Consider the following 27667-nt stretch of genomic DNA (forward strand, 5'->3'; position numbering starts at 1 on the left):
AGAAATTCTGCTTTCTGAAAGTCTGCCCAGTGACTTACATTCAGCTGGTTGGCATTTTCCTCCTGCTTTTCTATCCCATAGAAACTGGGGACTCATCAAAAAGACAGGTGGGTTTTTTTTTCCTATCAAAGTACATGAATTTCATCCACTCTTACTGCTTTTCCCATTTCTCTGCCCTTTTTAGCACACAGGTTCAAGAACATGGGTTTGAGGAGTGAAGAGCTGACCAGTGCCCCCAGGCACCCCAAAGTGCCTCTGTCAGGTGTGACCACATCTCAGGCAGCAGCCACAGGGACAGGTGGCTCAGTATAGCTGTTCTCTCATACTTGCAGCATTAAACTTGTTTGTCACCAGGTTCACTTTGGACTTGGAAAATAATTGCTTTGCTGGTTTGAGGTAATGTAGACCTTGTGAACTCTTCATTGAGCTCACTATTCTATCCTTGATAATAACCATTCCTGATGAAACAGGACAGGATAAGCTCTCCCTGCAATTTGATGGTTCTTCCTTGAGCCTTCCTGAACTCATATGTTTCCCCTGGCACAATACAAGTACCTTGGGGGAATAAAACAGATAACCCGAAACAGATAATCTTCTAGAGAAGACTAAGAATAGAGCAAACTTATATGATATTTCCTCTTAAGGGTTTTCCCATCTCCAGATGCTTTCAGCTAAGGTTTCCTGGGCCTACTATGATTTATCTGCTTGGTAAGCCCCCAAAAATCTCTCTTCCAAGACTTGTCTCCTGTTGAACTGTGTTGAAATTTTTGCATCCACAAAACTTTTTGGTGAGGAAGCTGACTAAATGGCTCTCTGTTGCCTGAAGAACCACACCAATTTGTTTGCTTTGAACCTGTTTTCTTTTAAATCCATCTGACCATCAGTTTTTCTTGATTGGGAGTGATCATGAAGTCAACTTGCCTCCATCCTCCTCTCAGTGCCACACATGCTTTGCTTGACTCTATCACTTCTCCTCTAAGCCAGCTGTGAAAGGTGCTTAGCTGTTCCCTGTGTGGAAGCAGCTCTAGATCTCCCTTTCAAGTACTTGTTTCTTCCTTGAAAAAGGTCATGTCCTTCTGGTGCTGCCCAGTAGGATATACTCTTTTAGCTCTTCCTTTTAAACAAACTCCCTCATCTTGGCATGGTTGCGTCTTTGCAGCTAAGTGTGGCTGTCTGGGATCTGTAGAGAAGCCCACTGAGATGGTGACCTGTGAACCTCATGCCCATGGTTACAGAGCAGCACTTTTAAAAGCAGACTTTTGAACATGACTCTGGGTATAGTTTGGCATCAAGCTTCATACTACTTTTTTCTCGAGCAACCACAGAGAAAACCTAAACATTTCAACTCCGCTTTGTGCTGCTCTGTGACATTTGCCCAGTTTGGATGGGGGTAATTGAAGTAATCCAATAACGTTGTCTTTTCTGCCCTTGCTGCCTCCTTGAGCTGATCTGTCTGTGCACACTGCAGTCAGTGCTGCTGTCCCCATTGGGCTGTCAATGATATAGACCCAGCACTGAGTTCTCCCTGCTGAGGCCCTGGGTTCCGATCCGTGCAGATTTTGTGTTCCATGCAGATGTGCCCATACAGGCTCCATTAAAGCACCCTGGGCAGTAATTTGATTTGACTTTAAGCTCTTCTTAGCATATAGCATTAAGCTGCCCCTGGCACAGCTCCTTCTAACTTTCATAGCATATTGTCCTGTTGGTTGCACCGTTTCCCCATGGTTTCTCCAACCAGTGCTTTCATTGGAAGCCACATGCCTTCTTTTCTGGACTCCTTCTACCATTTGTAGAACACCATACTGCTGTTTTGGGTTCTTTCTTGGCACTCTATTAAAATAACAATCTGTTTGTTTTCCATTTCCCATTTCTTGAGTTTCTGAGTTGCCAATGTGCTGAGCAGGACAGGACTAGGCTAAAAGCCAATGTGTTTTGGCAATCAGTGAATTCTGGTGTGAAAATATACCCTTCTAACACTTCAACCTAAGCATACACAGCTGTACAGATAGCTGATTCAGGCTTTCTGCCACAAATCTCAGGGTTTGTGAAGCCTGGTAAACCAGGGAGTGAGCAAGGCACCCAATTCAATTTAAAATGGCTGACCGCACAATCACAATTAAGATATGTAATTTAGCATAAATTAAGGCAAACTAGCATGAAACAACTGATTTGAATTTGTAATGGGATCATAGGAACTAATTCCCCCTAAGAAAAAAATTATGCTTGAAGAATAACTAAGAAAAAAAAAATTAAAGAGAAAGACGTGAAATGCCTACCAGGGAAACCTGGGGTGATGGAAAAACTTAAGTGGAAGTTAAAAAGAAGCATGAATAGTTCAATCCTATTAGTGACCAGGTTTTTTTCTTCTTTATAAGAAGAAAAATGTACTGCCAATAGCTGACAATCCTCTATTAGAGGATGTCTTCACTTTCTGCCATAAATTCTATGTATGAGTAACACACCATTCAAACAAAAGGACTGGGAAAGAAGTGTGTCTTTTTCCTTCTTTTGCCATAAACACAAATAGATTTTTTTGTTAGGGATACCAGACCAGGGACAAAAGATATTGGCAGGTAAGTAGGCCAAGTGCTGCCCTTAACAAGCTTCAGCAGAAAACAAACAAGTTGAAAACCCTTTGGCAAGGGAACCAAGTTAGAGAGATTCCAATGTAAGGAAGTAAAAAGATATCAGGTACAATAGACTTCATATGAAATATTATCTCTCTTGGAGAACATAGTTTTGTCCAGGATTTAAGTGTAATACTGTTCAAAGTAAAGGCACCCCTGGAAACATGCAACTGAAATTGACTGCATTAGAGAGAAGAATATTTGCCTTTCTTCTTGGTAATCCAACTTCCCAGCAGTGCGGTTCTGTGTATTACCTAAACGGGCTAATCAGGATCAACAGGTAAAATCCTGAAGCTCATAATCAGTTTGTAATGAATCAGATCTCAGCTGAACTCAGAGAGCCTTCTGCCAGAATGTGCACTTGGGTATTTTCCTTACAGGGAAGGTGTTACTGCTAGAGATGCAAAGATTTTTTTTTGTTGTTTATTTTTTGGTTTTAGTTTATGTTGTGAGAAGGGAGCCTCTGTTGTGGTTCCCAGTCCTCAAAGTGTCCTCCTTTCCAATGCATTGTTCTTTGATTGGTTTCTATCCATTATTGTTCCAGGATGCCAAGGGTTGTAAAAGGGATTTCTAGGAGTAGTAAGGTTTTGCTTAGCTCTGTCTCACAGTGGTTAATATGACCTTTAGTGCTGATTTCAGCACAACAAAATCAAGAAAAGGACAACATCTTGAAAAGTTAAGATTTTTGAAAATCCAAATTTACAATATGAGAGAATTCTGCCTGTCTTCCTAAATACTATAGGTCAGTCTTTGAGAGCAAAATAATCAAATATTTTTTCATATTTACCTTAGACATAGATGATCTTGCCATAGCTCAGGTAGGTGGAATCGAGAACTTCAGCGTCTCCTGATTTCCTGCTATTTGATTTTTTTCTTTGTTGAAAATGTCTGCTTTATGCCCCTTTCTGTCTCTAGATTTGCCTTTTGGCATGACAACAGTCACATATTTCAGTGTTATATTAAGGAAATAAAGGGGTAACTTCATGGGGTTATGGCAGATTATTGCAGGGGTTCCTTTCCTAGATTTAAAGAGATTTTGTTCCTTTTGTTTGGTTAGGCTAGCTAACCAAAACAGAAAGGCAAAATAAAATAAGGCGGAAGATGATGCAGGAGTGAAGCAGTTGCCATCTGTTGATTTTAAACTTCTCTGGCTGCTGTTCAGCTGACTGGATAGGAAATATCACATTTTGCCCTCGTTCTGATAAATTTTTGAGGGCTTTGTACACTAGCCCTTCACCTGTCTATGATTAAAGCAATATATTAAATTCTTTTTTTTTCTCAAAAATAAAGAAACTACTGTTCCACAAAGTAGACTGCCTTATCTGAAAAAAACCTGAATTTTGAGTTTTCCCTAATCCTCAGCATATCAGATACTGACAGGCTATGAGTGGCCTAACATTATTCTGTGATCCTCCCTGGGAACTGAAAACTTCAATTCTTTACTAATGTTTTGACTGATATAAGAATCATAGCCTAATTTCTACTAGAATGTGTGTGTTAGACTTTAGATGTTACATGAGGACCAGCATATGCATAATGAACCACTGGAGTGGACAAGAACTTTCATCTGAACATTACTCCCATGTTTAAAATGAAATATAACCATGAAAAGAAAAAAAAAAAACCCAAAAGCCAACCAAAGCTCTCAAATTATTTGGCAGCTAGGAAAACCCTGACCCAGATATCACGAAGATGGAGACAGGTCAGGTGATTCACACTTGCTGCTTTTAACCTCAGCCTCTAACAAGCAGTGTTTTATTCAGTGTAAGTAGGTTCTCCTCTGAGGGAGAAGGTTTTTGGTTTGAGCAGGCTGCAGTTATTAGTGTGGCAGCTGCAGAACACAGGTTGCTCTGCCTGAGAAACAGGGCAGTTAGATATAGATTCCCCAGAGATTTATATTCTTCTATTCCCAGTCCCAGCAGAAGGTGGGATTTAGGGAAATGTGGTATCTCACACCTCCAATAGTCCAGTATGCCCTTCCAACCATCATTAGCATGTCCTCTTCCCCTTCTTTTATACCAGTCATACATGGAGGCCTTAGCCTTCAGGACAGTTCTGATCCAAATCCTTCACACATTTAAACTGCTTTTGTGCAAATTTAAACACAGGAGCTCAATAGTTAAGACAGACCACCATAAAAGGCTTTCTCTTGTCATTCAAATGAGGCCTTTCTAAAGTAACAATAGATACTTCTGAGATAGATACTTCTGCTGATAGATACTTCTGAGACCTTGGTCTCACAAACTGTGAGTTACATTTTGTTATGGAATGGTTTTGCGCAAACACTGTTATACAACTTCTACCAGGAAGTTACAGTCATTAAGAGAGGAAAATATTTACATTGTGATAGTGCTGAAGATATAGGGAGGAAAGCAACAGAGAGGGCGTGCTGCATATACAGTGTCACTCTGTTCCATGCAGCTGCCAGGAAATATTTCACTGGCTTCACTCAGGCCAGGATTTCATCTCAAGTTCATCTATGACAAGAAGAGATGCTTAACTAAATAAATGTGAAACATTGGGGTTGTGTTTCTGTATAAGCCTCCTGAGAGTGGAGGAGGATTCAAAACAGATCTGAGAGTTTTGCAACCCTTCACCTCTGGAACTGCATTGCCTAAGAGAGTATGAATTCTTAACTTTCTTCATCTCTCTGAGAGCAGACAGCGTCTGTGCTGTTTCTTTTCTTCTTTACAGTTATTGTTTCTGAGCTCTGGCTTTCCATCCTCCCATCTGCCACAATCTTTATACAAATATAGAACTAGGGAAATGAGAGGGCAATACTTATTATACTTTTATATACCACACTTACTGCATTCAACTGATTTTACAAATGCTAGATATCTTATTTCACTGGCTTCAGTTTGTATGGAAGATGAAATGTGCTCACTCACTGGCTCTGAAGTAGCTTAAAACCAAGAGGCTGAAATTAAACGAAGTCTCCTTTTTTTAGATTTAGTAGCATTGAAACATTAATGATTCCTTTGTTGTAAAAAGGGTATGAATAATAAAATTAAACGAATAGGATATGAAATGTGTCCCTGAAATGTGAATTCATCCACAACATGCATCATCAGGTTGCTCTGGAAATGGTGATGTGACTTAGATGAAGGAGTCACCAGCAATATGACATGCAATTTAAATTAACGATCTTTGAAAAGCTGAAATTAATTTAAGGAAAACAGACCCACAGAGCATCAGTGATTTGGAAGGCATTTTTAGTCACTGTTTACATTGAACAACATCTTACTGATTCCAATCTATCTTTACTATTGTTTCATTTCTTACCAAAATTCAAAATCTATTTTCCTGGCAACCCAAAACTTGGAAGCTGTTAGTGCAATTGGAAGGGAAAAACAAACAGAATGAAATAAAAAAAAAAAGCCCACTCAACCCTCTAAATATCTGGTTTATTCACTTTAATGAAAAAATTACAAGGGTCCAAACATGTAAGCATTTTGTGAGAGAATATATTACCAACTATTGCTATACATTTTTCATAAAAGGTAACAGCTGCAGGATTCTTTGTCAACATGTTTCTATAATAATAACTTTTTCAAAATGAAATCAATGTTTACTCAATATGTGCATTTCTGAAGAAAGAGAAGCTTGGAAATGTTTTCATAAATACTCGTCATACATAATGGGAAATATTAAGAATAATTTCATGAAACTGTTTTACAAATCTATAAGCCAATTTTGAGAAATGGCCTTTCACTCTTCTTTCTACACTTCTCTTATTGTTGACATGGGCAGAAAATGATTCTTTAACAGCAGATGAAGGACTGTGGGTTTTTTTTTAATAACTGCACTGAAGATGTTTGTGTGTTTGGGGCACAGAAGAAGATGATGAAGCTTTTAAATCTTACTTCACATTTCAGCTTCAACTTGAGGTTAGACAGCAGCAGAAGCAGACAAACCTTGAGTACCTGTTTGGGACTGCAAGGCTCTGCACCAAGACAAAACATCCCATCCCCACTTATCTCCAAAACCACAAAATAGAAATAGGGGACTATTTATGGTAGCTTTAGAATATATAACATCAGTTGGGTGCTCAGGGTGAAGGGGAAGAAAAACATAGTTACTTAGAATATTGCAAGATTAAAAATCACAGCATCTGCAGATTTTACATGTAATTAGCAAAGAAAAGCTATTATAGATACTGGCTAAAGAAGACACTTGTGAAATCTTTTTTCCTTTCAAATTACATTGTCCTTAAACAGAATATGCTGAGAGTATTTTAAACCATACAAGGAAAAGTAAACTGAGATTTCATAAGATCCTAGATTTCATGGCATTGGTAAATCACATGAACATATTTCCCAGAATGATGTATTTATAGCAGGAGATGAAAACTACAATAATACTGGTTATTTTAAAGTTTATTTTAGGAGCCAACACAGTTTACAGCAGTGGAGGGAACAGGGAGACACTTTCACAGAGGAAAGAAAATGTCTGAGAACACAAACCATAAATTCAGATGCCAGCACTTGTCCCATTCATTATGGTCTTTTCACTGATGTATAAAAACATCTGCCAATTGCCTAAGACCATGAGTGCAGTAACATGAAAGATAAATCAGCTCTCAAGAAAAATCCTTAGCTACCTAAGGATTCCCTTCCTACCAACCCTCTTTCAAGCACCACTGCAAATTCAATACATTGAGGCAAAGTCTCTACTCTCAGATGTACAGTCAATTTCATTGTAGAACCACCTGAAGTCATTAACCATGGAAGAGAACAATCAGTCAATCAATTAATCAATCAGAGAATGGTTTGGTTAGAAGGATCCTTGGAGGTTGTCTTGTTCCAAACCCTCTGTTGTGGGCAGGGCACCTCCACCAGACCAGGTTGCTCAAAACCCCACCCAGCCTGGCCATGAGCACTTTCAGGGATGGGCCATGCGCAGCTTGAAGGTTACTGAAAAGCTGCTTTTTTGTAGTGTGTGTAGAAAGACAGAGGTCTTCCTTGTTATACATCTGTCTAAAAGAGATTAAAGACTTTCTACAAGTAAAAAGACATCATACATGTCATCACCTAACCTGTTAAATAAAAGAGTTGGTCTATTATACACGGAGTTTAACAGAGCAAATAATGATAGTCCCTTCTCACAACACCAGCTTTTAACTGAATGCAATTCTGTTAGAACTGCAATAGGAAAGGTATAGCCCTATAACTGTAAAGTTAATGCATCAGTTCTTCAAGAGGACTTGTTATTTTTTTCCTGACATTAAAATATGAGATCCTGGCCCATTTGAGCCAATAAAGGTTTGGCTAATTATTTCAACAAAGTCAGACATAAAGACTTCTTTTACCTCCCTTAATCAAAGGAATGTGATTTTTGGAAGAGATCAAAGTCCATATGAACAGTATTTACTGATGTTAAGTATTCTTATTGTTGTCACAATTGAAACTCATTAAAAGGCAATGGTTTTAAAATTCATTCCACTGGCAATTGCTTTACTTCTCCATGTATTTGAGATTTTTCCTCTATGTGCATATAGATTTATAATGGACATTAAGCTAAGTAAGGGACATATGGCTGTACAAGAAGATTCATTTGATGAATAATATTTATTTAAAGCTGCATGCCACAACCAGTTGAACACACACCTGGGGAAAAATTTAAGCTGTTTTTTCTTTTAGTTTCTTTTATTTAGTCTCTAACCAGCTCACTGTGCTCAAAAAGAAATCCAAAATAGAGTCTGCTCTAATTTTTAAAACTTTATTCTCATCATATGAAAAGTATAAATTATCCCATTGATGATACTCAGGAAAAATTCCCTCTGTTATTTTGACACTAGAAAGCTAAATTCAACTTTAGAAAGCTAATATCAGCTGAAGGTACATAAGGACTTTGGCAGTACTGCCTGCTACAGCTGTGGTTTTGATCCAGCAAGCTCACAGAAAAAACCCTGCAATCTACTTTTGTTATTTATCTGCTGAGTTGCTTTAACATTCACCTAAGGCATGAGTGACATCAGAGTACCCTTCTCAGAGGTTCACAGAGACACAGCACAAGGTAATTCGACCTCAGAAGATAAATTACCCAGGTCTGGAACCATTTGGATGATTTCAATATGAATTCTTAATGATGTCTACTGACTCAACTTTGACTCATTCAGTAAAATACCAGAAAGATTTCAATGGGAAAAGGCAAATTGTAAAGAAAAACATACCAAGTATCCAAATAACCAGGAAAATCATGCACCATTTCTTTGGATGTTAAATAAGACTTAGAAGAGCAAATCCCTGTCTTTGAACACCAATTATAATCTCCCAAGACATAACCAACAGAAAATAATATGGCTGCCATAGCAAGGCATTTTGCAGTGAAAAATCAAGGAAATTTAAATTCTTTGGAATGGTAACAGGGACTTTCTTTTTGGTTTCCTAGGAAACAAAGTGGCCTAGACTCCTCCTGTGCCAAGAAGCAACTGGGACATCAGGTCAAAGGCTTAATTAAATTTTATGTGAGTTACTCAGCAGTAAAAAAGCAGTTAGAAAGATGATGCTTCTTACGTCAATCAAAAAAGCACTTGGGTGAAAAAAAATTCTACAATTAAAAGACAAACACAAAAATAATAAAAGTAACAAGCAGTGAGATATAAGTGTGCTTGCTTTATAATTTAAGGAGCTAAGCATCATCAATATTTCAAACCCTGAACTCTTTCTTGCAACTGATCTTTGCTGCCTGTTTCCTACCATCAGTAGAAATGACCTGTGAACAAGAAGAGGAGGCAGACCCACACATTCATCTGATGTAGGCCATGGTCATGAAGTTCAACAAAACAAGTCTTAGATGCATCATTAAAATTCAACTTTGTGCTGTCAGATGAAACAGAGTGTGCAACACACTCCACAGCAAACTCTTTAAAATAAACAAAATATTATCTTGAAACATCTCAGGGGACCTAATTTTTCCAAAGTATATGGAAAGGAGCAAAGACAGCTGCTCAGCAGACATCTCTCCTCATGGTTTGCAAGCTGGCTTCTGGACGCTCCTCTTCACCAAACACATTTTGAGTCCTAAAAGCTATCCTTGAATGGCAGCTCTTCCATGCAGGCTGCCTTGCCTGGACTTCTAAAGCTATCAGCTTTATCATTTTTCTTCGCTTTGTGACATGGTTTGTGCAGGCAGAAGAGCAGACCCCAAATCTGTTACTGTTTCACTGCTGAAATAGGGTTAAAGCCAATGATTCTTCCCCAAGTTTTGACAGATAAATCAGATAAGGTTTTGGCATCACCTCCTAATTTTCTTGTTTATAAAGTATCCCTGTGACAGTAAAGCTTAACAGTTTGCATTAATAGCAGAGCAGGATGACAGATATTATAAAACCCATGTAACTACACATGAATGGAGTGCAGATACAGCAGTTCTTTGCAGATCAGATTACTTTCCTTTCAAAGTTTCATTTAAGTGGTCACAGTTTTAGGGGGACTTCTATATACATAAAATGCAAAACATTTGTGGATATATATGGAAAAAAAATAATACTCTTGCTTTTAAAGAAATAAGCAGAAAAATGTGGGGAAAAACCCCAAAATATTGGAATAAATCTCTTTCTTACTGACTGAACCTTTCAGTGAAGCCATAATATCTAATTTTGAGGGTATCATCTGTTGGCAAAGAAATAGCTGTCATATCACCATTTCTGTAGCATGACTTCATTGGCAGACTGGAAAAGAGCAGCCAGATGGTTTGCAGGAAAAGAACCTTCTTTAATTAATGAATATTTTTAACAACTAACACCCCCAAAAGACACAAATAACATTTCTGATAAATAAATGTGCTGAAATATTACTAGTTCTATCTTTAGAAGCCTTCTCCCACATATACATCCTTCTATTTTAAGCAAAATTCATTATTTTGTAAAAGGAATTTAGATGAATTTCATATCTGAGAAGAGGTTATTAGAACAGACCAAATGTAATATAAAATCTCTGCATTTCTAGTTCCTGACCTACATATGGCTATTATCTCAGTTGTTATTTGCTTTATTTTCCCAGATTTCTCTTCTGTTTGTAGCACCCTACTCACCAGGGATTAATATTTTACCAGGGAATTAATTTGTACTTGAGACTGAATATCAAATTTAATTCCAATTTGTGAATTTTAGACTTGGCAATAACATTTAACAAGAAGATTCTCTGACAGCACAGTCATTCTTTTATTAACTTTTCTAGCATTTTCATTGCTAATTGAATCTGACTTACACTTTTGTTTTTCAAACTCTAAGCCCAGGATTTTCAGGAAACTTTTGAAAATACTGAAGTTAATATTGTATGTATATTTGTCTAAGGCAAGTACTTCTTTTAAATATATGTGCAAAATGTGTTCATTTTAATTTCACTTATTCATCTCAATTGCAGATTTAAAGAAATGATAACAGAAAATGTAGGCCCACCACTGGAAGAGGAAAGAGTACAAACAATTCATGATCCAGGGAAGGGTGAGGTATTTAATGGCACCTTCAGTATTCATAATGAAGCATTTCAGTGAACCATTATAATAAGGCTTACCTGTGATGATCAATGTAAGCAATATAGTAAGAAAAATAGAGGGTTTGGTAATTGAATCAGAATCCCATGCTGAAGCATATGACAACTCTATGATATATGATATATAATATATATAAGCATATATATATATATGACAACTCTATGATATATGATAACTCTAATATAAACAAGTAAACCAGAACTATTGGGGAGCTTGTGGAAGAGAAATTTGTGGTTGCCAGAGAGTCAAAGTGAGAACCATATGCATGTTTAAATGCAAATGTTTTATGGAATGTTCCATTTCATTCCAAATCTCAAAAAGAACCCTCATTCAGGCCAAATTATGAAAGAAATAATTTTCAGGACATTTATATTTTTAAGACAATATCCTAATGAAATTAACTTCAGAAGATTCCCAGAACAGAATTTCAACAATCAGATATTATTTTTAAGAGTTCATATAAATGAAATTCAAAGGCAATGGAGAAAAAAAAAGTAAATACAATGAGTATAAATACCTAATAATACATCAGGTTGGCAGAAAAAAAAACTATTTTAAATATAATCTCCCAGAAAAAAAAATAAGGTTCTTTTTTATAGGTTTGCAGGACATATAAGGCTATTTAAATCAGCCAATATATTTTTTTTTAGGAAAGTAGACACAAGATTTTTCCTGTTTCTGCTCTTACAGGTGATGATACCTTTTAATATGTTCAGCATGCTTCTCTTCTTTCCATTCACCTGCCAAAAAGATGAAATTCATATTGCCTGACTTTTTATGGAGGTATTGGTAACAATCTTCCTTTTATTTTACTGCCTTAAACTGAAGCCTGTGGTTCTGCTAAATAAATGCTTTGCAGTACCAATATAATGATATTCCAGCTGTTCAGTCAATTCCAATTCTGTTTGCACTGTTGGTTCAGCTTACATTAATGAGATGAAGACATTTGCTTTTTTATTATATTTTAAAGCAATATATTTTTCTTTCATGTGGCTTAAAATGGTTAATATTTACAGAATATTTGCAGAAGTTAGAGCAAAATTGCTTATGTTTGTGGTCACTGATAACTTTGCTACAATAAACTGTGCCAATTTTTTTACAGGTTACGTCATGACTGTAAGAGCAGAGCTCTGGTTGTTTCTGTACTTATGTTTTTAAAGGTTTGAGAATTGAATCCTGACTCTATGCTTCCATTAGTTAAATGGGTTGCTTTCCACAATGATATTACCTTACTACCTGGGAAAATATTAAAATAGTCCTGGAAATAGACACTGTAATTTGCACCCAGAAAGAAGTGGCACAGAAATTACATGCAGCAATTGATTGAATTCTGAGGTTTCAGCATAAAAGGAAATTGCTACAAAAGTATCTCTCAGTTTCCAACCACGGTGGTATTATCTCTATAATAAATTATCATACCCTTTAACCTCTCACCCATGTTCTGCACAGTAATCCCTTTCTGCAGCAAATGCTTTTAAAAGTCTGAAGCAGTTTCAAATGGAAGTTATTATAATATTTTCTAGGGTCCAAGTCAAGAAATAGTTTTAATGCAAGAGCAAATCTAAACATCAATTGGTAAATTTTTTTAGTTTTTCCTTCTGGGATATTTTTGTGATTCAATACCTTGTTCAGCAGTTGTACAGAGCATTTAATTGGGATTTCTGCATTATTCCTGTTTTTCACTGTGCAAAAAATCAGATACTATCTAGAAAAAAGTTATTTAGAAACACCTTTCTGTATGTATGCCATCAATAAAGGCTACATTTCAGGAAAACTTAATGCATCAGTAAATTCAAGGAGGTTATCTGTACACAGTTTATATTTTCCTTCCTATACCTGCAATGAAGGGAGACTGCTTTGTATCACAGTCACATGAAACTGGAACACCTGTGATAGAATTGCAGCAGTGTCTGCTGAGCCTGAGTGTGTGCCTGACTCATGTTGATGCAGAGGCTGATTTCCATACGGACATACACAAATATGAGCACTGAAATGCATGGCTGGATGACCAAACCCTTGTGCTCTGAGCATGCAGGCAGGGTTCAAATGCCTGCATACCTTTTCCCAACACTTTCTCTCCAGTTACTTTACTAGCATACAACTTCTAGTTAAGTGAGCAGAATGGTCATATGAGTGCAAGTGGACTGTGACCTTTAAAACTAAAGGAGTTCTGAGTAACACAGGAAAAAATATATTGATTTTTCCTTAGTTTCTGGTTTGAACCTCAGGTTTTTTGAAGCATCTTCATGTTCTTTTGGGTACTCTGAGCTGCTAACATGTTTAAGTTACTAATACCTTTTCCTAACCCTTCTCGCTGAGTAAATTATGCTACCAAAAATTATCCTACCAAAAATGTCTTTCTGCCTTGGAACTCTTCTGTCTTAATCCCTGGTGCTGTCTTTGGAAATGCCCACAAATGTGAGTAAATGATAGTTCTAGAAGATGCCATAGGCCAATCTGTATCCTTCAGTGTGGCTTTTATTTAATTTGTATCTTTTTGTGGTATACATCTGTCTCATGCTCATGCTTGAGAATACCAAGGTAAAGAGTCCCATGGGTGTTTCCATAATTACAGACTTGCAATATATTTTCTAGAGGCTACATTTCTGTGAATTGCAAAAATCATTCTAAAAGCTATATGTTCTTAAAACTGGATTTTGAGAATTCTTTAAGCTCTAGTTCACACAGAGAGCTCACAGAGAACAGTATTTCTGGAACCCCAGTTCAGAATTTCATCCTAGCAAAAAGACAAGCCTCTGATATATCTGTTTAGTTGCTGGTAAAACCGCTGTAGAACAATAGAAGCTGTTGAATAGAATAAGTTAACCATATTAAGGTCTCTGGCAAGAATATTTTTTGCCTGGGATAAACCCCTACCCTTGAACTGTTCCAATGGAAGTCCTGCAGATTGTAATGGAATGTCTTGCATCTGCCTGAAAACTGGTACAACTCTGAGGCTGCTTTATTTGATATTTTTAAAGGAAGTTGATAAGTCTAGGTTGGTGACTGGATGTATAAATAGAAAGTTGAAGTAATCAAAGGCTAAATACAAATACCCTCACACATATGAGGAAGAGATGGAAATTGGGACTCAACTGTTTGGATCACAGTCTAACTAGAGATTCATGCTCTAAAAGCATCCAACATATCACAGTTAGCTGCCACTTCCAAAAATGGAAACACATAGTTTTGATCAAGAAAATGTATATACAGATAGTTAAAAATTTAACATACAAATAATGCAATTGGCTTCAATGGGTTACTATAAATTATACTCATTCCTAAGGGCTTTTTTTTGCTTGTTTCAGAAGAACTGGGACGTGAATAAATGAAATCATCCTTTGAGTTGCTCTCAGTCATACAATGACTCACCTGCCGAGCTGATAACAGAACTGTCTCTGCTGGATCTGTATTGCTTTCCCTATGCTTCTGGCACCAGGCTCACTGCTAGCTCAGTATGATCTGCAAACTTAACATCACCATCTGCTACCACTCAAGTGGTACAACTCTTTCCCAGCATTCCTGATGTTTGATGTGCCAAAAGCAGAGATTTTAGAATTTGTCAGTGCTTTGAAATTGGAAAATGCTAAACTACATCAGTTTTATGTCCATTCTGTTCTTAATATTTGGAGATCACTGATTCTATAGAGAGTTAAAAAAAATAATAAGGATGCAAAGGTCACTCTGGGAAGTATGTTTATGGAGTGTGTTTGTGGTGATTGTTGCAAGACACACCCCTCATATTCCTACTAACTTCAGCATAGCAGAAAGTTAAAAAAGAAACAGTTGTCTTAAATAATAAGAAACAGTGAATCAGATCCTTGCCAGTCTTGAATGGGAACAGCTGATGTAAACACAGGAGACTTCAGCAGGAAAGTTAGCATTGGAAAGAAGCCTTAAATGAAAATGAAATCTGTAGAAAGACAGAATAAATTGTTGGTAAGCCTGTCTGAAAGAAAACCTTCAATGACTACATTTCCACTTAAACCTGCCCATGTGGCAAATCAGAAAGACTGCAAGAAGAGGATTTTGATGACAAAACTGTAATAATGGTAAACTAATTTTCCTTGTTCCATGTCCATACCTACTCTTGTCCCAGATGTTGATGACAGTGAAGGAGATTGTGAGTGAAGGCTGTTGACTAAACTGTGCGAGGAAGGGAATATGGAAACACATTTATGTCCTCTAACAAGTGCAAGACCATCCCATTCATGTTCTTACATGCACCTCTAAATAGGTTTCCAGAGACTTTTTCTACAATCTCTTCAATCTGATGAGGGAATAAAGCAAAATGGAAAATCTTACGGTGATCCAATAGTTTTAAGTTAAAAGGACAAGACCCTGAGAGATATAGTCTAATGGCAAGGCCCTTCTCCCGGTGAAGGACTGGACCAGATGACCTCCAGTAGCTCTTATGACTCTAATCAGCAAATTCTGTACTGCTGTATCTTACTATCAAAGAAACATGCACTGAGAAGGGACATTTGATGCTTGAATGTTCATACATTGACAGGAAGAGGGGGAAGATACAATCCTGGCCATGAATATGGGTGTCACTACCCAGTGAGACAAAATGACTGCCAAAGCAAGTATTGTGTACTTCCAGCACATGATAAAGAAAGGAATAATAATGGATCAATGATACTTCCTATTCCTGGTATTTAGGTATGATAATATAAATGATAAAGAAAAATTGTAGAAATAATAAATAGAACATTGTCCTGTTAATTTTAATTGTTTTACACTCAAGAAAAAAAAGAAGTTAAAAGCATTTCAATAAATTTGTCTTCAGGGTATCCCTCATATTGGTTTGTTCAGTATGTGCTGAAGTAGACAGTATGCAGTGGCAAGAGACAACCTCCCACTTACTTTGTCCTGTGCCCCAGTTCACAAATAGCTGCCAAAAAGCAGGGCAATCTGCACCTGAGTATGCCAAGGTTGGAGGAATTGTTTGTAGTACAGTGTGAGACAGACAAAAGAAGACACACCTTGCCAAACCTCACAGAAAAGTAAAAATAAGATCTCTTTTGGAATTTGAATGAGAAAAGTAGTGACTATTGCCGTACAGGAAGCCACTGAAAAATTGTTGGCTTGACAGAAAGCTGATGTTGGGCAGAGAGACAATTGATTATCATTCCTTCTTTTTCATTCTGTCATTCCTGCCTAGAACATTTGTGTTTTCTACTAAAGAACAGTTAATCCTTCCTAGCATGATGAAAATACATTTGGGGTTCTTGACAGACTCATTTTAATTAAACCATACAGAAAATCCACCTCCTGACTGGTTGATCCGAGGTATCATATTTCCTGACAAAATTATTGCTACCTGAGAAGAATCCACATGATTTAGACACAAAGAAATGAACATCTGGACCTAGAAATAAAATCCTGCCCTATGCTCAGATCTAGATATATTAAAGTGGGTATAAGGCTTGCATTACAATTACCCATTCAGATCTGGAAAGCACCTGTAAGGCTTTAGATAAGGTCTAAAATTTAAACAACTACCCCATCTTCAAATATTTCTCCAAATTGGAAGAATGCTGGCTGATATATGGTAGCACCTGAGGAGAATGAACTGTCCAGCCTGAAATATATTTGTTTTGCTTGCTTTGTGCTATGTAGTCTCCCTAAGGGAACAGATCCTCTCTGTAGGTACTTCTGGCTTCCTCCAGATGCTATAGAAATCTCAGAAATAGTGGATTTCTTCCCACAGCTTGCTCAGTGTCAAAATTTTGTTCCAACAAATAACTTGACATGAAAAGTTTCAGAAAAAGGATTTGTAGGTAAAATTTTTCCCTTTCCCTACTGAGCCTCCTAGACCCAATTGTTTTTTCTGCAGGAATTAACAACATGCATAAGAATTGGCAAAAGACACTTGGACAAACATTACAGAACCTCAGCAGATCTGTTAATATTCTTAATTCAATATTTTTGGCTATCTTGGGTCTGGGAAGCCCTGTCACAACCATTTAAATTTCTTTAGAAAGAGCCAACGAGACAGTCCCATGCCATCATCCATTGCTCAGTGTAGTGTGCAGCTGGAGCTGGAGCTGAGATCCCTCCTTTCTGAGGATTCAGAGGGTGTCAAAATTGCTGCTGGGCCCACTCTGCTAAACAGCACAAATTCAGCAGGGCCTTCTGAGGCAGCTGCTGATCTCTGTGGATTTGCTTTGTTGGAATGAAACATGCATATGCACATATAGAAGCGAAAGCCACAGCCTTCTGAAATCATTGGGATCCTCCCACTGTTTCCATGAAGTTTTAGAGCTGTTCCAATAGCTTGTTAACTTGTTTTGAGAAAACATGTACTCAAACATCATAACTTCTGCCCTGGGCTTTGCAGATGCATTTTTCCACTCAGTGTGACATTTCTTGTGTAGGGCACAAATTCCTCAGGTTCCTACCCATATATTTTTTCTAGTATTCATCTCAGAAAGACCTGAAATGAGATAATGTTTTCTAGCTACTACTTTTAGGTAAAAGATTAAAATAATCATAAAATCAGTTTGAGCTCCAGGAAGTCTGAGGCTGTTTTTGTCTCCTGACATCAAAAACTCATCCTGAAGTCTGCCTTTTGGCTGTCAAGTCCTACGTTCTCTTCAAGGATCTTTAGAGGATGGACAGATATCATATTTTGATATAATAAATTGAGCTTTTTAATATATACAGCTGAAAAGACTGCTTGATAACTTTGTAAGAGAGACAATTATATCCACACAGCCACGCTGTGAGAGTAAGATGAATTAATAAAGACATGTTCAAAAATTTCCCTGGCTTTTAATATTAAGATCAAGTAGGAGGAAATTGCCAAATAGAGCTCTTACTGAATCTTCTGGGTGTGAAATTTTAACTCATTGTGGTATCTCTGGTTATTTTCGATCACAACTCTTTTCTTCAATATTATCATTGCACAAAACTACACAAACCAATGATTTACAGAAAGGGAGAATGGCTAGAAAGTTTTTGTTCAACTCTGTGCCTTTAAGGCTTCAACTGATCACAGATGCAGCAGATAACACAGTGATTTACCTGTGTGAACCTTGTCAGCCCTGTGAAGCTTATAATTATTCAAATAAGAAAAGTTTATGGAGTTCACAGAAAGAAAAAAATACATGAGAGCCTTGAGTTTTTGTTTTCCTCACATTGAATGATAACCCAAATGTTGCCATGTCTAGATTCTTCAACATTGAAATTAAGTGGAAAATATAGTTTGGCAGCTAACTAATGGTTTTGCCATTTGCAAAAAAAGTGGCTCTAGGTAGGAAAAAAAATTATGTTAATAATTAAGGTTCAGCATGCTCAGCAAACCAATTTGCCTTTCAAACCTGGCACAGCTGGTTTTGTATTATACTGATGGATTTTTTGAAGCTAGAACCAGTGCTATCAAACATTTACTTTCCTAGTGTTTCATAAATATATTATGCTTTCCTGTTTTCTATAGTGATAAAGAATTGCATGATTGATTATTTTCAATATTTTGAAAATTTACATCTATTTCTTATTAAATTACCAGAGGATAGTTCATGTTTTGTTTTAACATAAAGTCCTTGGAGAAAATGCACATTGGAATAGTCATTTTCCTATATGCATTATACCTTCAATGCCTTGAATCTCAAACCAGCAAAATTATATTAAACATTTCTATGTTTCTATTGCAACAGAAAAAGTGCAAGGATTGGAGCTCTGGAACTACTGTTGTGCACCAAGATTTTACAAGCAGTAGCTGAGGAATAAAGGACAGTGTGATCCATATGGAGAAACCAGTGGACACTCGGCTACCTTTATTCATGAAATGCAGGAATTATTTCTGCAAAGTCCTTCTCTTCTGTGAGTGCTGTGGCACTTTTTTTGCAGCAAGGGACCTTGGTGTGGACTGTCTGGGGGGTCAGGGACGGAAAGACTGCTGCTCCTGCAGAAAGTCCATGCAGCTCTGCCTTAAATGCTGCTCCTGCCTGGGCGCAGCACTCCCCTTTTGCTCTTGCTGGGTGTTTCTCCGATGACAAAGGAGAGTCCCGAGCTATGAAGTCGGCAACCTGGGGCGATCAGAGAGAAAAGACTGCTGATAAACAGTGAAACCTGTTGAACCAGTACCCCAGGCAAAGTAAGAGATGTTATCATCAATGGTTCCACAGCAAAAAAAAAAAAAAAAAAGGATCTGAAACTCAGGTTTTGGCAAACAAATATAGACACAAATACTCTTGAAAGAGTTCAAGTCTGTGTTCTCAGATACCTTAAATTAAAAAATTCCTTCTCTGTCGGGCTTTGAGGACATAAATATCATCAAGTAATGACTTTTATGCAGGTGGGTATTTTTTTTTCAGATTCTTGGAAAGGGTGCTTTGGCAAGATCTGACAAACTATCTGCAAAGCCAAACACTGAAAACTAAACTTTCAAAGGAAAACATTTCAATGAAAGACATGCAAGTTTTGACACTCAGTCAAAACGTTGGAGAGCAGCCCGCACTTTATACCCTACCTAAGTCAAAATCCAAAGACAGAGTCCTGTTCTGGAATCTAAGATTGCTCTGAGACCTCCTCCTAAGGCCATCAGGCCCCATGTAAAATGTACTTGCCATTTGCCTAATAGCACTGGAGTGCACTGATCCTTGTAATGACTCAAACATTTACCATGGCAGAGGAAAATCTGAGTTTGGTTCTCTGTTATCCTAAAATTTTGTCCTACTTAGAGCACTAGGATATGCAGAGAGAGATCATATTTACTGAAATTATGAGAGTGACAGAGAACACAGCTCTGCAAGGTTGTGTGTAAGGGCAAGAGTGGACAAAAGAGGCCCTGCCTTCCTGCTCCAGCTGCATAAATTTAATCCGCGAGAACTGACTTGAGAAAGCATCATGTCTATTAAATTTTCTAATCACAGAATCACAAAATATGCCAAGTCGGTAGGGACTGGCAAGGATCATCAAAATCCAGCTCCTGGCCCTGCACAGAACCATCCCCAAGAGTCACACCCTGTGCCCAAGAACATTGTTCAAATGTTTCTTGAGCTCTGTCAGGCTGGTGCTGTGACCACTTCCCTGGGGAGCCTGTTCCAGTGCCCAGCCACTCTCTGGGTGAAAAACCTTTTCCTAATATCCAACCTAAACCTCCCCTGACACAACTTCAGGCCATTCCCTCAGGTCCTATCACTGATCACCACAGAGAGCAGAGCAGTGTCTGTCCCTCCTCTTCCCCCTGTGAGAAGGCTGCAGGCTGCAGTGAGGTCTCCCTTTAGTCTCCTCTTCTCCAGGCTGAGCAGACCAAGTGACCTCAGCTGCTTCTCATACGGCTTCCCTTCAAGGCCTTCACCACCTTTGTTGCCCTCCTTTGGACACTCTCTAATGATTTAATGTCTGTTTTACACTGTGGCACCCAGAACTGCCCCCAGCACTCGAGGTGAGGCTGCCCCAGTGCAGTGCGGAGGGGACAATCCCCTCCCTTGCCCAGCTGGTGATGCTGTGCCTGATTCCCCCAGCACAGCCCAGGCTGGCCCTCCTGGCTGCCAGGGCACTGCTGACCTCAATTCACTTTAATTCCCTTAGCAGAGTAGAGAATGGGGAAAAATATTGAAAGACACAAAGAAAGCTAGACTTATTTTGAAAAGTGGATTGTGAAGAAGAACCCCATGAGGTTTGACCGTGGAAGCTGGTACTTCTCTTATTTTCAGGGGCTGGGATTCATTTCTGTAGAGAGAGCTGGCACCTGGGTGCAGCTGAGCCTTTCTGCCTCTGCTCACCTGTTAGCCCTGCTCATGAAGAAAAGATGAGAGATTTTTGTTGTTGTTCTTGTTTTTCTTCCTCTTGCTTAATTGAGGCCAGGCATTAGTCTGGGCTGCTTGTTTAGATGCTCAGTTTAAGCATCCAATCATTAACCGATTTCTTCTTTAGAAGAAATCCAATGATATTAAAATCTATATATTTTAAATAATGGCTCAAACATGGCATTCTTAATTTCTGTGAGGGCCAGGGAGATTATTCAATGCACTTAAGGTTAAAAAAACTGTCACTTTCAAAACTGATCTGAAAATCCAAGTAAGTCAAGTGAAAAAAATCAAAAAGAATAAAAAATAACTAATTTTTTTTTTTTTTTTTTTTTGCTTCAGGTTACTTGATAATAACATCCTATGAGGGATACATAGTGATTTGCAATAATGATCTGGGGTTTCTTTCATGCTTGTTCCATACATGAGAAAGACCATGGAAATTAATGGATCTAACCAACAGAAGTACAGCCCACAGGATCAAGCAGTTGATCAGCAGGATTTACTTCTCTTCTATTTGGAGTGTGCAAGATTTTGGAGGGGGTGGGGTGCCAAGAGGAGATAAACACTGGGGGAGAAAATACCAAAGGACTGGGAAGGTCATCTAAATAAATAATAACTAATGAGGCATCTTCTATTAAAAATAAATCATCATCACTTTGTCACTATCCAATTTCCCATTAAATTAGTTTCTAGATACAACATCAGGTCCAATCTTTTCCTATAAGCATTGATGCTTCATTACTGTAAAATGTGAGCACTGGAAGAATGAAAATGGTTGATGTGTATTAGTAACAGGGCTCAGTAATCACACTGCTTGAAAAGGTGCTCCTCTTGGTGTGTTGCCATTCCTGCTGGTGTTCATGATATACAAAATACAAAGCAAACCATTAACTCCTACCTCTGCACTTCTGACAAAGTAGTGGGTTCTTCACATAAGTAAATACTGGGTGACTTTTTAAAACCTGTATACACTGTTAGTAGAAAAACAATAATATAGCAAAGCCTGTCAATCCAAGAATTTCATTGAAATATAACATTTTATCTTAATTAAAATGTCTCCTTGGAGAGAGGTATTTTCCCTCAAAACACTGCTCAGATGTGCTGGATGGCATTATCTTCCTAGTAATAATTTAAGAAAATGCTGTCAATATTATTGTCGTACCAGTTAATCTACTTTGCTTGTTCCCTTGTGTCTTTATTGCAGGTTTCTTATTTCATTTGGAGTTACATTTCACTGAGCTATAAAAAAGAGTTATATAAAAGGTGAATTACTGAAACTGAGTTACTATTTAGTTTTATCAGTTCTTGGTTTTTGTATAACCAACACATTAGTGGTTCCCTTTCTCAGTGGCAGGGTAGGCTTACTTACAACAAGGGTTCCTTCAAATTTAAACCAGGCAAAACGTAGGACAGGGTTTGGCCCATCATATAGTTAGGTTGTACCTTTATAGTTAAGAGTGTAATTGTTAGCATGTAACAGTTGCAGGAACACTGAGGAAAGGGCATTGCTTGATTAATAGTCCCAGGACTGTCATATTAGATGGATTAGTTGAGGGAGTGCTTCTGTCAGGAATCCCTGGCACTCCCTCTCTGAACTTACTGGTTTCAAAAGCCAGCCTTGGACAGCATGCAACTGTGTGCACAATAGATCATCCAGGTATAAGGAAACTCAGTGGGACTGGTACAGGCCAGAAATTGTGTTACAATTTAGTTGAGACTGGTTTCCATTGCCTCATAAACCTGCAGCTTCAGCAGCGCTTGAATTTTCCATCTCAGGGGAAATGAATTTGCATTGCACGTTACCCACAAAGGGTGATAACCCTACTGAGCAAACAGCTTTTGCCATTTCAGTGTAGCTGCTCACAAATGAGGTTGCTAAACCTTGCCATACCCCTGTGGTGTGATTCACAGTTGATTGTGACCTTTTAAGACCTTTTTGAATAGTCCTCAAGCCCATAGTCATCAGCCATCTGTACTTTAATCCCCAGGCACAGTTCAGCCCAATGAACTTCCAGGGATGAAGGTGATGGCCTAATTTCTTCTCTGCTTGTCTTACATCTTGTTCAGCATCTAAAAACACATCAGAGCTTTAAGCTTATGAAAGCACAAGAAATTTGCCAGCTGCAGTCCAACACTTCATTTTCCCTGCATTCTCATTTTCTGCAATTTCTCCACAGCATACAAGACACAAACAGCACATGCCTCATTTTCCAGAATACTTTGCTTGACAGAGCATGGGGAAACCTTGAGTACACTTTGGTGTTGCACTTTCAAAACACATGAAGCAACATTGGAAATTTTGGTGTGGGCTCAACTCATGTCATGTGGACTGGTGAGAAATAACCTCTTGGTTGGGGCTAAACATCAGTGAAGACCAAAATTTACAGTTAATTTCTGTGATCCTGTTCTTCTAGTGTGGCTGAATGTCCCCTTTGACATTCTGGATTCACGTTTGCTCAGGTTCAAAGAGGAAATCTACATTAGTGAGAAAGTTGATGCTGTAGTTTGCAAGAAGCATGTACTTCATTGCATCGATAAAACAACATGAAACTATTGTATGCAGAGTATCAGCAAATTGCCTGGGAGAAGGATGGGCTATTCTACATGAAAAGCAATTGTTACTCTGCAGCTTTAAGAGCCTTAAAACAGGAGCATTATTTAGTTTTTTAAATAAATTATTATGCTTATCAAACGCACAATTTACCTGATGGAATTAAAACTTTAAATTAAATAAGAGGAGTGAAATTTATTCTGAACAGAGAGCATCTAGAAGCCAGCCATGCTCCAGAGCATCAGAAGACTGAGAAAGACATTTCAGAAGAGAAGCAAAGTCCTCTTTCCTCTTTCTTACAAAGCTGACTTTGCTCACTCTCAGTGACAGATTTGGACAAGGCTCCCTTAAGGCAGATAACCCCAATGCTGTGTTCTCAAAGGTACCTTCCACCCGTAAATGCCTATGTTGAGAGGAACTTATGTTGAAGTGAGAAGGTCTGCTTTTCTTGGCTCAGGACACACAGAATAATTTCTTGCCTGCATTGTACAAAATTCCTTCCCAAAACAGGCTGTTCCCTTGGAACTAGTGACATGGAGTTCATCAGAAGATGGAAGTCAGGACCCTTGCCAAGTTTCTTATTTGAACAATTGCTTTCACCACAAATGAAGACAAGAGTGAGTATATTACAATTTTTCATTAAAAATTTCTAAAGCTTGTCTTCAGAAAAATCAACATATTTCACTTTGGGTTGAGTCAGTGTTAATATGAATTTATCTGAGTTACTCAGGTGTCTTTAGGAAGCTGTGCTAGAAGAGCTGAATAGCTCTGTTCACTCAGGCTTCCTAGATGGACAATGTTTTATGTATTCTAGGCTGGGCCATGGTTTTAGTGCAATGTACAGACTCAGGTGAGACCACGTGCTGCCATGGGCCAGATAGTCCCATACCCCCAGCCTAGTCTGTATGAAGCATCCTTGGTGTCACTGTCTTGGATTAACCAGTGAAAAGCAAATGCGTGGATTAGGTTTTCAGAGGAGGTAGAACAAATCTTTTCAGAACACATTATAAATATGGGAAAAATATTGTGTTGAGAGAGATAAAACCAAAAGAGATGTGACTGATCTGTTATTGAAGCACAAGTGCAAAGCAGCATCTGAAGTTGCTGGAGAAAACTTCTACATGCTCAGAAGACTCCTAACATACCTCTGCAGTACCCATCCCAGTTTTACATGGGCCTCTAGGATGAGGATTTACCTTCTAATTCCCACCTCTTTTAGCTGCTAATTTGGACTGTATGAAAGGAAGTTTAGTCTTGTGTAAAGCAACACTAGTGGTGCTCCAAGGCTGCAGGTTATTCAATGACCCTGATATGTCAGTAGGAAAATGAATCAGTTTCTGTAAACCAGGGAAAATAAAGCACTTAGAAAACCTCTCTGTGAAATTTGGAAGATGACCCACTAAGTTTGATTTGCTTGTTTTGTGGTGCTCCCAGGGGCTTTGTTTTGTTTAGAGTTTGGTATTAAGTACTCCAATTGTGTCTGTAGATGGGGGCCTTTTTAATTTGCATTATCGTCTCACGGGACTACAGCTGCTAATTTGGTGATTAATTATCCATATTACACACTGTTTATTTGACCATGCCTAGATTAATTTCTCTTTCCAAGCAAATCACATTCAGATATGAATTTGCATATCTTGATTACATTTTAATGCCTTGGCTATCATTGTTTCTTCCCTGGGTACCTCATGAGTTTAGAGCAGAGTGCTCAAGCAGGGAATGATGGAATGTCTTAAATGACATTGCGTATCATTGGACAGACCATGCACATAACTCCATGTTAAGGGAAGAATCGTTCCTTTTACCATCAGGGAGGTTATGGTGCCTAGACTGCAAATCCTTTGCTAGTTTTGTGGCATTATTACTTAAGATGATATGAAGAAAACTGTTCATTTATGTTTAAAAATTTAAAAGATATTGATGTTCATAGATTTTCATCTACACTCAAGCTTTTTCAAACTTTTTCCACCTTTATGGGAAGAATAAACATATGTAAAGCTTCTCCCTCATTTAACAGTAGAAGTCACTGGTATAGTATATGTATTTTGATAGCAAGATTGAGCATGCAACATGATAAACCTTTGAATATATTCCAATAAAATTCAGAAAACAGAATTATTCCTGACATGACTTTCTGAGACAAATTTTTGCAGGAATTGCCTTCTAACATAGCTGGAATCAGTGCAAAAAACAGGAAAAAGTATTTGCTTATTCATAAAAACTTTCCAAGGATCACTCTAGCATGCCAAGAGGCAACTAGGGTATTCTCTTTATAAGGCAAGCTGCTTATCCTGGATGACTACAGGTTATATTTGGAATTTTGTGTGTCTCTTTTATTTACTTTTACTGCACATGCATTACAGATGCACTACAGCTAGGTAGAGTCTTAAAAATAGAATAATATTTATTGTATAAAACATGAATTTTTATAGTTCTTGTGATTAAAAAGAGTGCTCTCCTATGCACAATTGTCTATTTCATCATAGCAATGATCCGTACACAACATAAATTACTGACTGCAGTACATCACTGTTGTAATGGTAATTAGTTCCATCATTCTTTACCAGAAAATTAAGGCAAAAAAATACACTGAGATCTCCAAACTTGTGGTTACACACAGGTTCCCTTGGGAAGGGAGAGGAATGTTAAATACATTAACTTATTGGAATCACTGACACTAATTCTATTTTATCTATTCTAAGCTCTCCTCCAACACTACTCGTATTCAGGAAAAGAAAGCTAGCAAGTAAAACTGTAACTGTTAAAACTTGATAAACCAAACACATCCCTATCTTTTGCAGGGGAGTTAATTGTGTATTTAGAGCATTTTATCACCACATGAAAATCAATGTCTACTATCCACAGAACATTTCAAGAAGTATGTCAAAATATTGGGAGCCTGACCCTAAAAACACGTTCCTGTTAAAATCAATTTGATTATTCATATGAGTGAAGATTTTCTTATGTGTTAGTATTTGCTGTAGCAGACCCTTGACCTTTGGCTTTACGGGAAGACAACACAGTTGTCGTGATTTCACAATATAAATAGACACTATTAAAAGACCCAAAGTAACAAAATAGGCTTACTGGGATTAAAAACAAAGCATCATAAATGTTTATGGGTATCACAAATAAAGGGCAAATTCAAGTTCATGTGAGCTCTGCACATTTTTTGTTTGAAGTCCAAGTTCATGGGCTGCAGCTCTCCTCATGAAACGCCTGCCAACACTTGTATGCATATTCCCATATCAGTTTGATCCTCCTTTTAAAAACAAAATGGTGTTTTGTTGCACAATGAAGATGAAAAACAAATTAAACCAGAATTAATACTCCCTAAGGAATGAAAATCAGCTTTGGAAATGGCATACAAAATTTTAACCATTATATTTTATGCTAAAAGACTTTCAAAAGCCAAAGTAACATTTAAAAAAGGAGTGGGTGGGACACTACATCATGAAGCCCCAAACACAATAAACAAATCTGCTGGCAAACTTGATGCCTTTCTCTTTCCAAAACAGTGTTCTTTGTGTTATTGTCCTCAGTGAGGCATGAAGGGTTTGGAAGAAAATCTTGCCACATTGAAACCAATGTTAAAAACGATCAATTTTCAGCCAAAATGTCATCCTCTGTATTAAATTAACAGAATGAAGGGAGAAGAAAGCAATGACCAAACAGGCCCATAGCACAGGAAGCAGAGCCTTCTGTGAGCTGCAGCCACCAGCTGGGGATGCTCTACTGGTCCCCAGGCTGGACCCTGCTGAACAGTGGGACACCCTGGTCCCTGCTGCTGCTGGCATGGCCCAGAGCCTTGCACAGCCATGGCAGCTGCTCCAACCCTTCCCGGCGTCAGTGCTCCAACCAGCAGCAGCTTGTCTTGGCAAGGGTGCTTTGCCATCTTAGGAAGAGCAAACAGGGAGGAGGACCCTAATAAAGAGCTCTACTGAACTTGGGAGTGCTTGGGAAATTGTGCTAGAGGAGGCTCTGAATCTTTTCAGCTGACAGTCTCCCTCAAGCCCCCACACATCCTTGGGGTGGTCCTGGCCATGGGATGCACAATGTGAGTGATGCAGTAATGTTCTGTACTGCTCTCAAACCTGATCCCCCTAGCTGAGAAGAAGCTTCCCAGAAGAATCTTATTCACATTCTTTCCCTACCTTTAAAACACTGAGAGAATTGCAATGAGAGAATTTACTATTAAGTCACACTAGATTAAAAACAAATGGGTC

The sequence above is a fragment of the Molothrus aeneus genome, chromosome 5 (assembly GCF_037042795.1).
Source record: "Molothrus aeneus isolate 106 chromosome 5, BPBGC_Maene_1.0, whole genome shotgun sequence".
Taxonomy (NCBI): Eukaryota; Metazoa; Chordata; class Aves; order Passeriformes; family Icteridae; genus Molothrus; species Molothrus aeneus.